The sequence below is a fragment of the Lepidochelys olivacea genome, assembly GCF_965140295.1.
Source record: "Lepidochelys olivacea isolate rLepOli2 genome assembly, chromosome: 1".
Classification (NCBI taxonomy): domain Eukaryota; kingdom Metazoa; phylum Chordata; order Testudines; family Cheloniidae; genus Lepidochelys; species Lepidochelys olivacea.
The window spans coordinates 294,697,608-294,713,082 of NC_140411.1; the positions used below are offsets into that span (position 1 = coordinate 294,697,608).

The window sequence follows — 15,475 nt, forward strand, 5'->3', positions numbered from 1 at the left end:
GATTATATTTTATAGCTCTTCATCAATAAAGAATTGCACAGAAATTTCACCTTAGAAGCAGAGCTTTTATTCTCTTGTAGGGTTATGATTCTTGAAAACTTTTACATCATTTAAATTCCCTTTCATAGCCTCCCAAACCCTTAACTTCTTGTCTAGGTATTCAGCACACACCAAGAGCTCATTGCTACAGTCCCCTCATTGCTATGTGAGATTCACTGTTTCCTGCAAAATACGCAGTCTCATGGGCTTGGTCCCACCCAAGTTTCCCCTTACTGTAAATAGAGCTAGAAAGTAAGATCATTGTAGATACTGTAGGGATCAGAAACAATGCAGAAAACTGAGCAGCCAAAAGGGCATTTATCTTATAGCAACAGCTCACCTTCTGGAACAAATTACTTAGCAGGGGCAAAAAAGCTATTTATATGTAGCACTCAAGGAGCTGCATAATCTCCCCCAAACTTTGTTTCCCCTCTCTAATTTAAAGTAGTCCATGTTCCAAAGGTAGAAAAATCAAGGGTTCTTGATTGCTGACAAACTATACAAAACTATTCATAGACCTTCTTAGTTGTAGTTACAAACAGCTAAATGTGAGAGGTTTTCCCCCACCCCATTTTTAGTATGGTTCATAGGCCCAAAGTGATATAAAATGATAATGATAACATCAGAATAATGGAAGAAGATGTAGTGGATGGGGGAAGGTGAATTAACAACTACTTAGGTAATGGATAGAGGAAATGGAGTCTTAAAAAAACCCACCATGGATGAATTTTCAAAACTTGGCCTTTATTTGGGCACACTAAATTTTTGAGTAATATCATAAAAAATAAAGAGGAGGATTGGTCTAGAAAGGAAGAATGATGTTGTTGTTTAAGCACTGAACCAGGACTCACAGGCCATGATTTTCAAAACTGATTACTGATATTTCAGAATTCTGTTTTTGTGAAATCAACTTGTTGAGCATCTATGCTCTGACTCTGACCTGCTCTGCATGTATTTTGCACAGGTGTGTTGTGGAAAATGAGACACACCATCTGTTTGGTTCAAAGAGCCTGAGGCCTTTTATTAGATACAAGCATGCAGGGAGAGGGAGACCAAGATGGTCATGCGCAGGTGCCACCCTGGTCTCTCTCTACCCTGCTCCTATAATACCAGTCTTATATAGGTCCAAATCCAAGCCAAATGATACATTTCCTTATTAGTTATTTTTCACCACTTAAGCACTATTAATAAAGCCTTATAAGCAGATAACAAAGACAGTTTCAAAATTAGCACTGTGCTGACACACCTTGTTATTATCAAGATCTGCGGTTTGCTGTGGCAGCATTTTGACTACGGACTTTTGCAGGGTGGAGAGCGCATATAATGGATGGCTAGCAACTCTTCCAGAGGCCCTTTGGTTCTTTTCTAGTTAGAGATTGGCCTAGTCCATTATCTGGGTCAAGTGCCACAGCCCAGCATACGTAAATGCTTTTAGCTTAAGCCAAGTCTTACAGGATACATGCCGTAGGCCTCTTGCATTACAGCTCATGCATATGTTGCATAGATTGTGCCACAGAATGGGAAGGGGTCAGGTGTTGTATCAACCAGGCAAGGTACTCACAAGCTTCAACAGGACTTTATTTTCAAAGTGGAAACCTCTTTACCAAGCTGCTGCTGCACCATATGTAGCTTTCTCCCAGCCTCGCAACGCTTCCCTGCTCCTTCCTGTTTCCTGTCCTTTCAGACTCCCAACAGCCAGTGCTCCCAATTCTAATAATTACAAGCAACATGTAAACACCACATTCCCTCCTCTTTTAAGAAACTCTCCCACTTAAAATAAACATTATTCTAACCACGGGAACAAATATGAAACAAGACACTATACTGTTGGCAGAAATATTACACTAAAAACACTGTAGATACTACATAACAGTCTCTAGTCCAGACAGGTGGTTGTCTGGGTCTGACAGCTTGTCTCTCAAGCCCCGGTTCCAGTGCAATGTCTTGTTGTGTTAGTACTACTGTGTAGTCATCCAATGCAGACTGGGTGTTGGCATAATCTCCTCTTGGTGCATAGGCAGTTGCAAGATAAGAAGCGTTCCATACCTGCCCATCAGCAAGTCGATAGGGGTAAGGTCCCTTCTTCTCTATGATTTTAAGAGGAGCTGTGAATTTATGGTCCCCTTTGCGTAAAATTCCAGGTTTTCGTATTCTAACAAAGGAACCACACTCAAACTTTGGTTCCTTAGCACCCCACCGCTTGTCTGTGAAAGCTTTAGACTTTGCTTGTTCTGTTCAACTGGTTTTCTCACATCATCCTCAGCTGGGGCATCAGGTCGTGCCTTTAACAATCCAGCAATGTTCAGTTTAGTATTCATCTGTTTCCCATGCAGTAACTCTGTGGGTGATCTTCACGTTGTGGCATGTTGTGTAGCCCGGTATGCTTGCAAGAAATCAGTAATGAAGGGTATCCACAATCGCCCTTCCAGTTTAGCCATTTGCAACTCTTTCAAATTTCTGTTAAACCGTTCGATTTCCCCATTGACTTGAGGGTAATATAGGGATGACCTTCTGTGTAAAATGTTCCTCTGTGCTAGAAAAGTTTCAAACTCCAGGGAAGTAAGTTGACTACCATTATCTGAAACCAGTTCTTTGGCGTTACCTGGCCTGCTAAAAACTGAAGAGAGGAACTTAATTACTGTAGCAGAAGAGATTTGTGATGTAAACGCTACCTCAGGCCATTTACTGAAATAGTCTATTAAAGTGATGGCATAATGGCAGTCACTTGGAGCAGTATCAAAGGGTCCTACAATGTCAATCGCCACTTTTTCCCCATGCAGATTCAGGAAGAGGAACAGGCTGTAATGGAGGGGTACATGTCACTGCTGTCTTATCATGCATTTGGCAAGTGACACAGGATTTTATGAGTGCTTCAGTTTGAGAGTCCATCCCTGGCCACCAATACAGATCCCATAGTCATTGTTTAGTTCGGACAATTCTTTGATGAGTATCGTGTGCCAGGTGTATGAGTTTTGACTGTAATTTTTCTGGTACAAGAAGCCGGTGTGTACCGCATAGCACACAGCCATCAAACAAAGAAAGTTCATCCCAAACTCTAAAATAAGGCAGCAAAACTAGGTCAAGGTTTTTAGGGTGATTGGGCCATCTCTTTGTCAGAAATTCCTGCAGTTTGTTGAATTGGACACGCTGAACAAGCAGCTTGAAATTGTTCTCTTGTAACTGCAGTGAGAGTGCGTGTAATAAGCGCAACCAGTACATCCTCATCCTCCAGTGGACCATCTGGTGAAGGCAAAGGCAGGCAAGAAAGGCAATCAGTGATCACATTTTGGTTTCCAGGCTTATATTCCAGTTCATAATTGAAAGAGAGTAATCTTGCAGACCATTGAGCAATATGGTATCCTGCTCTTCCCAGTCCTTTAGTTGTGTGCAACGTCGTCAAAGGGCTGTGGTCTGTGCGCAACTTGAACATGAGGCCCCACTGGTAAGTTCTCCATTTTTCAGTAGCCCAGACACAAGCAAGTGCTTCTTTTTCGACTGTAGAATATTTTCTCTCAGCAGTACTTAGTGTCCTTGAAGCAAATGCAACAGTCCTCTCTGTGTTGTTCTCATGCAGTTGTGTGAGGACAGCTCCAAGTCCATAATCAGAAGCATCAGTAGTTACAATTGTGGGCAATGCAGGACTGAACAGTGCAAGTACTGGACTATGTACAATCAAGTCTTTCACCGTTTCAAAACTAGCTTGTGCATCCATTGTCCACACTAAGGTTGAACTTCTCCGTAGTAATTCTTGTAATGGTTCAATGACAGAAGCATAATTGGGAATGAATTTTGCATACCAGGAGGTAAGGCTGAAGAAGGAATGTAAGGTTTGCAAATCTGTTGGAGGAGGAGCATTTGAAATTGCCAGGATATGATCTGGATCAGGTTTTAGTCCAGCCTGTGAAATTGTATGCCCCAGAGACGAGAGTTCAGTTTGTCTAAATTTGCATTAGGACCTATTGAGCTGGAGGCCTGCTGTGCTGATGCAGTTTAGTACAGACTGCAGGTTATTATCATGCTCCTCAGAAGTATTTCCAAACACAATAATATCATCCAGATAGCACCGAACTCCATGTTGATTCTTCAGAATTAATGACATTTTTTTGAAATGAGAGACCGTATGGAACATGTATAAAACTAAATAGTCTCTCATGTATAATAAATGCTGTGAGGTCTCTGCTATCTTCATGCAACATAACCTGGTGGTATGCCCTCTGCAAATCACGAATAGAAAACAACTTTGCTCCCCGGAGTTCTGCAAATACTTCTTCTATTTGAGGAAGAGGATGGCTGTCAATCACAATAGCTTTATTTGGATCCCTTAAGTCCACACAAAGGCGAATGCCTCCACCCTTCTTCTGCATCACTACTATAGGTGAAACCCATTCCAAGGAGTCGATCTCCTCAATAATGTCCTTTTGAACAAGTTTTCTAAGTTCCTCTCAAACAGCTTCCCTGACTGAAAATGGTAAGTGCCGTAACTTCTGTCGTACAGGCATCACATTATTCCGCATTTTAACTTTATGCAGAAACCCATAAGCACAGCCAAGTTACTCCTCAAGCTGGTGTTGGGTCCCAGCTGAAACTGGTGTGTGTACCAAAGAAGTGCTTTGCTGAGAAAGATCAATCCGTCCATTAACTACCCTGAGATTTAAAGCAGCCAATAAATCTCTGCAAATGATAGGAGTGCTTTTGTGGACAATGTAGAACTCTGCATTTATGCAGCAATCACCAAAAGTAACTATTACTGGCAGGCAGCCATGTCCTGGAATATGGTTTTTCAAATAGCACACCAAGTGAAGTTTGGGTTCAGTAAGAGGCACATCTTTAAAGTAATGCAGATAGATGGAATCAGGTAGTATAGATAGTGCTGAGTCAGTGTCCAACATTAGCTGAATAGAGTGTGGTTTGCCTGAGGGTATGGCTGAAACGTTTACAGTGCACTTTATCTGTTCTGGAATATGTGCAGTTGTGATTTTGTCCACGCTCAGCACAGTAACATCTGGTATTGTAACTGCATGCACCTGATGATTGAACTGGCTACTGTGACATACTTTAGCAAAATGTCCAATCTTTTTGCAATGATTGCACTGAGCTACTTTTGCCGGAAATCCTGTGTTGCTTGCAAGGTATTGTGGGGATCCACAGTGAAAACATGCTTTTACTGTATTTTGAATTTGCTGATTCGGTGGTTTTTCATTCGTTTTCCTCTTGCAATTGTGTGTCTGCAGTGGAAGTGAACTTTTCTGCAAAGGAGTCACAGCTTGGACTGTGCCTCCTGTATCCATGCTCATTATTTTAGCTTCACCTGTAGCTGACTCAATCTGAGTAGCAATGGTTACTGCTTCTTCTAGTGTATGTTGTGGTTCTAGAAGTAACCATTCTCTTACACGAAGCATGGTTGTTTTCTCAATGAGCTGGTCACAAATTACAATCAGACTCCTCAGGGAAGCAATATACTGCATTATAGTTTCCCCTGGTTTCTGCTCACGCTGGTGAAATCTGTAGCGATTAGCTACTACATTCACTTTTGGCACAAAAAATTTCTTAAATATGAGACTGCACTCACTGCATTAATCATCTGCAAGGGGAAAAGTGTAAAATATACGCTGCCCTTCTGCTCCAAGGCAGTGGATTAGCAGAGCACGCTTTCTTACTTCAGAAATCTCTGTAGCAGTGATTGCAAGCAGATAAGTCTCAAACATATGGATCCAGGTAGTAAAAGTAATTGGAGGCTCACCAGGGCTTTGCAGAAAGGGTGCAAGTGGGTTCAGAGGCAGAAGATCCATCCTCGTCGCCAAAATGTTGAATCAACCAGGCAAGGTACTAACAAGCTTCAACAGGACTTTATTTTCAAAGTGGAAACCTCTTTACCAAGCTGCTGCTGCACCCTCTGTAGTTTTTTCCCAGCCTCTCAACTCCTCCCCCTCCTTCCTGTTTCCTATCCTTTCAGACTCCCAACAGCCAGTGCTCCCAATTCTAATAATTACAAGCAACATCTAAACACCACATCAGCTCAATAGTAATTTCTCCCACAGGTGTAAATCATAAGGTGGAGGAAAATGAAGCATCAGGCCTTGTGTGTGCAAGACAGTGAACAAAAACTGAACATACAAAGTTGCACACACAGAAATGGAGACTGGATTAGAAACCTTTTGAAAATGTAGCACTTGGAGTTTAAGTCTCCATCTATTTATATTAGAAGCACAGACCAGAACAGAGACACTCTTATTTTATGTCTGTACAGCTCCCAGCACCTTGGACTCCTGATTCTAACTGTGGCCCTTGGGTTTTGCCATGATGTAAGTAGTAAATAACATCTTATGCTACTGAGTAACATTTTGAAGATAAACCAATTCAAACTATTTGTAGTTTTCTTAATTGATGAGGCTGGAGGTTTTCATTCAGTAGTTATAAATTAATGCAGAATTAACAAAGCAGCAATGGAAGCATTCTTTCACAGATATTTCAAAACCTTGTGGTACTGTAAAGTTTTATTCTTGGAATATACTACCATTTGTTTCTTAATTAAAATTTAAATTTTTTAGGTACCACTAAAAATGCAAAACAATTTTCTTCCCTTAATGATCCTTTCTAACCTGTGAATAAATTAATATCTAAATACCTGAAGAAAAATGTGCTTTTACAAGGGTATTTAAGGAAAGTGCTACAGAACAATGTCTGATCACTGACAGTAATCAGTTGGCTCAGCCTAGAGAAATGAAGAAAACAAAACCTTAAATATTTACTACATATACATCTTCCAAGTTTATGATCCAGTCCAGTTCTCATTGAAGCCAAAGGAAAAATTCCATTGATTTAAACTGGAGCAGGAGCAGACTCTTTGTTAATAACATGAACAGTGATTTCAAGAATGGTTTCATATTTTATAGAGAAACATATGAGCTCAATCAGTGTTACAAACTACATAAATATGCACCCAAACTATTTGATAGCCAGCATCATGAATTATATTTTACAATTTGAAGAGTTTTCCTTTAAGCTCAAATTTCCAGCTCTGAAGGAATTCTGAAAACTCCTGTAATATTTCATACATATTGCATAACATGTTTTGAAAGATGTCCCAACAACAAAGATATTACTAAATTACAGTGACAAACATTAGAAATGAAGCCAAAAAGAATTTTAAAAACATCTACACTTTCATTTTAATTTATTTTCCATTGTAAATAATCCCATACCTTACACAATTAGTTCCTCCTGTAATCAAACTGCAAAGCACTTTGCTACTACTTAAAATTAATGACTAATGGTCCACAAAGCCAACAAGGAAGTAAATTTATGCCAGCTGAGTAACAGGCTGAACCACTCTCAGCCAGTTACATCCAGATAAATTAAGCATGTCATGTGATACTATGTCAAAGCTAACGTATAATTTTCCTACTTCCATTCAGGTGGTATGCATGTGACAAATACAACTTTAAGTTTCCAACAACAGATGTTGTTATAGCAACTGAATAGGGCATTCAGAGATACTGTGTGAAAGTCACAGATGACAGAAGTTATAAGGAAAGACTTGATTTATAATTGTTTCACAGAACTTTAACTCTCGGGCCTATTGGTGTTTTGTAAAAGGATTTCTATTACAGTTTCTGAAACTACCAGGGAACATTAAAACTCCTACTGTAAAGAAAATGAAATAAATGTAAATTTTCAGTCAGTTGGAAGTTGTCAGAAAAGGAGGCTAGCACTTTAATGCAGGTTTTGAAAAACAAGGTTTGGACTAGAATGGAATTTAGATCTTATTCTTATCTCATATTATTGTAATACCATTATCTTCAGTGGAGTTCCTCCTCCTTTACAGTGATATAAGAGTGATTGGAATCTTACCTTCCATGCACAAAGATGATAGGATTGGTGAGAGGGAGGCAAAATTGGATGTCTCCTGAAATTTCCAAGAAGCAAAAATACTGTATTTTCATGTCTGGAGCAGTGTTCCCTCTAATTTGTTCCACACATGTGTGGAATGAATTTTGTTATGTGCACCAATATGGAAGTGATGTGTGACACATCATTTTCATATTGGTTCACATAACAACATTTGTCGGGGGGGAGGGGTTCGGAGTGTGGGAGGGGGCTCAGGGCTGGAGCAGAGGGTTGGGGTGCAGGGATGTGAGGACTCTGGCTGGGGTGCAGGCTCTGGGGAGGGTCCAGGGATGAGGGGTTCAGGGCTGGGGCAGAGGTTTGGGGTGTGGGGGAGTGAGGGCTCTGGGGTGATGCTGGGGATGAGGGGCTCAGGGCTGGGGCAAAGTGTGGTGCAGGGGGTGAGGGCTTCGGCTGGGGATGTGGGCTCCGGGGTGGGGCCGGGGGTTTGGGGTGCAGGAGGGTGCTCCGGGGCTGTGGCAGGGAGAGAGGACTCCCCAGCTCTCTCTACCCGCAGCAGCACCTGGGCTGTGGGGGAGAGTCTCCTCTCCCCGCCGCAGCAGTTTCAAGGCTGGGGCTGCGGGATAGGCACCCCACCCCCGGCCGCAGCAGGTCTGGGGCTGAGTTGGGGCCAGAGGAGGGGCGCCACAGCTGCAGTAGGTCCAGGGCGGGGCTGGGTTCAGGCCACTCCTCCCCCGGCCGCGGCAGGTTGGGGGCTGGGCTGGAGAAGGGGTGCCCCTCCCCCAGCCGTGGCAGGTCCCAGCTGGGCAAGTTCCCTGAGCGCATGTGTGGAGCTAAATGGGCTGCTGCGCAGCCACGCAGCTTACAGGGAACTTAGGTCTGGAGCCATATATGTGTTTAAATAAGTACAGTGATTTTAGTTATGAACGTGAAAGACCATGTGCTTGCGGGAGAGGGAGAAATGAAGAAAACAATAAAGGAATGTTGGAAGGCATAGAAGTTTAACATGCTGAATTCAGCAAAGAAATTGTGGGAGAGCAGAAGGAGTTGAAAAACAATAAGAACCTTAGAAAGTAATATGAAAATAAGCTAATAAAATATTTTGGTTACAAAAAATGAAAATGGATGGTTAGAGCTTTAGATTCTTCAAGGTGCTAAGCATTCCTATGACACAATGAGTGGCCTCAACTTCATCTGATCAGAGATGTTGGCATCCTTTTGTCTGCGAGAGACAGTGGAAATTACAGCCTATGATGTAGATGGTTTGCAATGTCTCATATGACTAAATAGTTCAATCCGAGGTCATTTGCAACAACGACCTTTGGCAGTTGTTGCAAATGTATGTATCATAAAACCCTCTCAAGAGGTGCACGGTTACTTTCGTAGTATCACATTCTACATGACTCCACTCTCACACTTCTAACCCCATTGTAGTTCATGGAGTTACACCACTGTAAAATTGGTGTGAGAGCAGAATCAGGCCCCTTGTGTTTAATGCCTGCAATAGGGCATGCTGACTGCTTAAAACAGGCTACTAACCCAGTAAAGCTCTATTCCCAGTTCAGCCCAGAACAAAGGCATTCTGGAGGTTGTGGTTCCCAAAGGGACCATGAAAACTGTAGGCAATAGCCAGGAATTCTGGAAAAAAGGAGGGAGGAATATAATTAAACTCCGTGCCCAGATAAGTAATGAGAGAGCAGGGCGGGAGTAAGGCCTAATGTAGACATCTCTGCTAAGAGTGGCAGAGACTCTGTCTCTCTCTAGTAAAATGACCTGGAAAGAGGGCCTAAAAAGACAGCCAGGTGGCTGGGTAAAATACACCCAGAGGGAGGGATTTTATTTTGGCTGGTCTCACAGCTGTAGTTTGTGCTTGTGAGTTCCTTTCTGATTCTGAGGGCCACCGGGGGATGTTGGTGTGTTATTTTGGATGGGTGGAAGATTTAAGTGAGGAATGTGACCCAGAGAGAGAAAGAGAAAATGAGTGGATGAGATGCAGTTATACCTGGAGAAGGAGGAAAACTGATAGGCTCTTGATGGGGGGCTGTTGCACAAGGATAAGACAGGGTAGATGTTTCAGATTTTTGTTACCCTAGAAGAGGAAACTCTTGATGTAGCTGCAAAACTAAATTAGTCTATTAAGAGTGGGAAACTGAGGCATACCTACTTTTGTATGATGGAAGGGTTGCAATGCCTTTCAGGGATTTCTCTTTCTTTCTTTGACCTTAGCCCTCCTACAGAGAAGGTACCAAACTGTCACTTCATATTGTAGGTTGCAGTGCAAATTAACCCTTCTCTTTAGCTCCAATTTTGTGAATTGACTGATGGGACTGTAGTAGAAAGAGAGAGCCTGTGACAAGGGGCCTGATGTAAGGCCTCAGGCCTGAACTAAAGTCAAGCCCGGCTGACATAAAGCAGAGTTAGCAAAAGTCAGGCCAAGTAATGGACCTGTCCTGTTACAAAGCAGATGCCTGCTTGCAGGCTCATTGTCCAATACATGAACTTGGCAAGAATACGACTGGTGTTGCAAAAACACACACACGTTCCTAAGTACCAGGCACAGGACACTCATGCAAACATATTCCAGAACGGTTGTACTGAATCACACTCCCCAAAGATAAGGAGAGCAGACTGACCCCTCCTAAAGATAAGATCTGGATGACAGTGTGATGGATAGACATCTTTTGATCAAACCAACATGCACAAGGTAATGAATGGGTGGCAACAAATCATGTCAGGGGGCAGTAATTAACTAGGTCAGTGGGGCAATATGTAACATGTTTGTATTGGTATATAATGTGGTGTCTGAGAGGGAGTGTCTTTGGCCAGCCTCAGGGGGCAGTGGCTGAGCCACTTGCAGACACTGATCCAGGAAGCTAGGATCGTGCTTCGTTGGCAGTAAACGTGGCCGGGTGCCTTCACTAAAAACCGAGTCTGTGGATTTATTGGGCAGTCCGATCGAAGTCTGCTGTATCTGCTATCTGCACAGAGCTGGGATGGCACACTGAGAAAACACACACACACAGCCAAACATCTGACCATAGGGACAGTTGTGATAACACAGGAAACTTCATCTCTCCCCTTGAGACTGTACTTTGTGACATCTATGATACTCACAGCAAAGAGGGCTTTGCCCCTGTAATTTCCTCTCAAACCCATGCATTCCACTATGCAATACAGACCACTGTGATTGCTAGCAATGTCCAGCATTCCAACTGACCAGTTTGATTACACAGTAATAGCACTATTTTCCTCAGTTTATATCCACTTCTTGAATTGCTGTAACTTTTATTATGAAGCTAATTACATTTTCCTACATAAACATCTCAGACTGACTGCTTTTTCAGTCTGCTTAACCAGCTTTGCACAAGGAAACTAGGCCCTCGAGCCTAAAATTATGTACACTGCTTGCATTTTCATCGCATGCTGCTATTGCACAAGTAGTTCAGCCAGACTATGAAGCCAGATGTTAGTACATGCTGCTGATCTAAATCATCCATGCCAAGTTAGAAATGAATAACATGAGATCATTGTGTACAAATACACTACTTACCAAGAAACAAAATATAGTGCATTTTAAGTGAGAGGTAAAACACATTGGACAAGGCTTTTTTCATATAGTGTAATTAACCCCTTCACATTTTCACACAATACTGCAACCCTTCATCAAGGATCGGAGGTGAGGTATTAAGTAATATAAGGTTAAACACTATGAGAGCTTAGTTATGCTAAAAGACATAATATACAGCATTTGATCAACTGATTGATTGTTACAAATGAATTTCATAATAATATTGGGGCTATTTATTTTACTTATTGCAGAAATTCCTGATCAAGAAAGCTACATTCATGTTTTATTATTATTCCTGTATTTAAAAAAATCTAAATTAAACTGGAGTTAAGATTAAGGTTGAGTATGTATCAGTTATTTCATGGTAAAAACATTTCAGAGATGATGTGATTATCCCTAAAACAAGTTTTACAACTCCAGGAAATTCAAAGTTGAAGATAACCTTAAAAGAAATCCAAACCTACTAAGATAAGGAAATGCACGTAAGGCACCCAAACACCTTTAACTCCATTCTGTACTGATGCTGTGCAATGACCAGACAATTATGATTAGTGTATAATTGTGTTTGTAGTCCCAGTGTAGATTAAAATAATTTGTAAAGACTCTTTTCTTTTTTTTCCTTCATTTTTCCTCCTTATTTTGTCACTACATGTATTTGGGTCAGGCTGGTGTGCAGCTGCATAACAATAACAATTATTTGTCCCTGAGACCATATATACTCTTAAGATTCAAAAAGACATCAGTTTGTCCTCATCAAACAGATCTTTAAAGACACTTGCTTTCATATATATTTTCACTTTGCTTTTTTATATTAAGACTCTCTGGGGATTTGGATGCATCCATGCTGCTTCACACTTCTCAGGTTAGATATTTCCACCTCTCCACCAGTTTAGACAAGATATCTAAACTTACGCAGTCCAATCCCATGTAGCCAAGCCTATCATGAACAGATTAGTCCTCGTTCTCTTAGAGTGAGCCAATACTGGCCTCATCAATCTTCTCTCTGCCCAGCCAGCATCAGAAAGTTTTAGAAAACTGACTTGTGGCTGTGCGAATTCTTGCTGCTCACTTTCATGGTGTGTGCCCTTCCCCATGCTGTAATAATCAGCTGTCGTCTTCATTCTAGACATTTTCTCAGTCCTCCTCCCTTCCTACAACATGTCATAGCATCACTGACACACACCGGGAAAGCATAGCTATCCTTTCTAACCACCATGCTCCCCCAACACTTTTCCTTTGGTAATGTAACATGACATTGTGACAGGGCATGAGGACCATTAGAGGACCTCACACCTCCATAGTAACTCTTCAGTTCTGGCTTTCCTAGTTCCTCCTCTGAAGCAACTAGCAAATAATACCTGCTATTGGATTCTCCCCGCATGACCCTTGCCCTCAGGTTACAATATGATCTAATATTGTATATGCATCTTCTTCAGAACATAAGAACAGCCGTGCTGGGTCAGACCACTGGCCTATCTAGCTCAGTATCCTGTCTTCCAACAGTGGCCAATGCCAGGTACTTCAAAGGGGATGAACAGAACAGGTAATCATCAAGTGATCCATCCCCAGTCAACTATTCCCAATTTCTGGCAAGCTTCTTCTCCACTGAGTTTTAATTTTGGTCTCTTGGAAGCACAAGACCAGCCAGCAGTAATCATTCATAAGAGGTACCTCCTACTGTTGCTTCTCTGCTCTATTATGACCCACTATTGGTTGCTGTGTCCCACTGATCCTTGTGCTCACTCCAAATGCTGGCCTGAATTCTAATGGTGCATGATTAGTCCTCCCTGCCTGCTTTGACCAGTAAAGGCAAACATGAAATATGAAAACTAAGCCCAGAAATGTGGGCTGAGTGCTTTCAGTATCCAGGCAGTAACATGAACTGTTTACAATTATTATTATTCTGTGAACTCCTCTTATTCAGAATGCATCATTCTCTGACTTTGCAAATACCTGTGGTTTTGTGGCAACCCAGGGCACTGTTGATCTCACAGAATGCACAGAATTCACAGCATTCTTGAATATTTTAACAAAACTAGAAGTCTCAGAGAGAAATAAATTACCAATGAAACTAGAATCCTAACTGATTCAGTGCTACACTCAGGTATTCCTGTTAAATTCTGTTAAAAAGCTTAAAGGGATGCATTAAGGATGTCAGTATTGTTCCTATTATAACATTTCCTGGGTCAAGTCTTAAAGGAAGGATATTCACCCACATTTTTTACTCTACACTGATAAGTCTGTACTTTCCCCAACACTTGTAAGTCTGTAGTTTTCCCACTGAAATTATCATGATTTTGGCAAATCAATTTTGTCAATTTTGTGTAATTTTTAAATATAATAATGAAACTTCTGGCTCAATACTGGGTACCCCTGCTCTTTTGGACTGACCCAAAGGGAAAGCATTGGGTTATTATAAATCATTCTAGGATGAGCAGGACTCAGGTTAGCATCTAGCCAGCAGCAGGAACTGTATGATACAGAGTTCCTGGGAAGAGGAAATAAAGGCACTATAAGGATTTTGGAGCAGGCACTGTGTCCAGAACAGCATAGGGACCTACTGTGCAGCAATGTGGCAGGGAGAGATCCTCAGTGTGACAGTCAGAAGATGCCTAGAACACCAGAAACTGAAGACTAGGCCTGTGAGACCAAAGGCCTAGTAGGACTCTTATCTCCTCATAGAGAGGTGCACATAATGAAGCTCCTTGGATCTTAGACCCAGGGAACTCTGAGAGGTTAGCTTGTACTCTTTATTTGGATGTCCTCTAGTCTACATCTACACTACAAACCACTGGTGGCAGCACGGAGTGTATATGTAGATACATGCTTTAGTGAAAAGCAGGCTGGGCCCACCTTGCTGTGGGTAGCTATGGATATCAGTGAAAGACTCTGACAGAAGGGTGGTAGGGGGGGATGGTTTCAAAAGCTCCTTGCTGCCAGAGCCTTTCACTGCAGCAAGGAAAGGCTCTGCCTCAGCCCTTCCCTGTTGCCTCCCTCCTGCCAGAGCCTTTTTCCGCACTGCCGGAGTTTCTCCCTGCTGTGAGGAAAGGTTCCTGCAATGAGGGGCTGACAGAGCCTTTTCCTACTGCTGGAGTCTTTTACTGCGGCAGGGAAGGGCTCCAGCAGCAGAGAGTTGCTTTTCCCACTGCCGTCCTTGCTGCTAGAGGAGAAATGTGCCAGCAGCAGGGAGCTGCCAGAGCACTTCCTCCCTGCCAGAGCCTTTTCCTGTGGTAGGGGAGCTGATGGAGCCTTTCCTTGCTACCAACTCTCCCTCAGAGTGTGCATGTGAGTACATACCCACACCCTTCAGGCATCTCTTTCCTCTATTTGTCTCCTAAGCCATATCTTACTGGCTAATCATACCTATGCTGGGCGGCTATGTGGGTATGTCCTCTACACGCTGCTGAAAGAAGTGTGCAGTGCAGACATACTTATTGTGGTGTAGTTTGGAAATTATCTACTTTCCTTTTACAGCTAATGTGTGAGAATCCTACCGAATAAGTTTGCTTCTTTTCTTTCCTGTCAACTGTTGTGAAGATTCCTCTTTTACTGCATAGTAGGATTCCACCAATGGACAGAGTCTGTAGAGGCCAGTGCTTGGCATGCCCATAGTGCTCGTCACCAGCCTGTGGTACACAGAGCACCCTGACAAATAACTAGAAGAAATTGTGTACCACAGCAGTCAAAATGACACCCTGCAGTGGGCTCAGTAGAGGAACCTCTGCTCCCATTTTATTACTATGACTTTTGTTGTTTATACAGATGTCTTACAGACAAATGAAAACCACAGCCTCTGCCCTGAAGAATTTACAATCTCATGAGCACAATCTTGAATTTACAATCAAATGACCTCAAGATAATGTACAGCACAGAAGACGGGCAGGTGAGAGAGCTTCTAGGTCTACATTAAATACAATCATGTGCTCTTTTGTGTTTGCAGTGAATATATGCATCATGCTAGTAAGTTTTATTCATACATTTTTATATATGTTGTTTTTATTAATTTGATGCAGGAGCATCAGT

General features: G+C 42.1%; 1 protein-coding gene across 3 annotated transcripts in view; it reads right to left on the reverse strand.

Moving 5' to 3' along the window:
- SLC16A7 (solute carrier family 16 member 7) overlaps positions 1-15,475 on the reverse strand; it is a 148,665-nt gene that overhangs the window by 90,097 nt on the left and 43,093 nt on the right. Inside the window, exon 1 of one of the 3 annotated variants that reach the window (XM_084617407.1) lies at positions 7,242-7,292. The exons of the other annotated variants lie outside the window; for them this stretch is intronic. The gene's annotated coding sequence lies outside the window, so the exon portion shown is untranslated. Of the gene's footprint in view, positions 1-7,241; positions 7,293-15,475 lie in introns of those variants that run through there. 3 annotated transcript variants of the gene reach the window in all.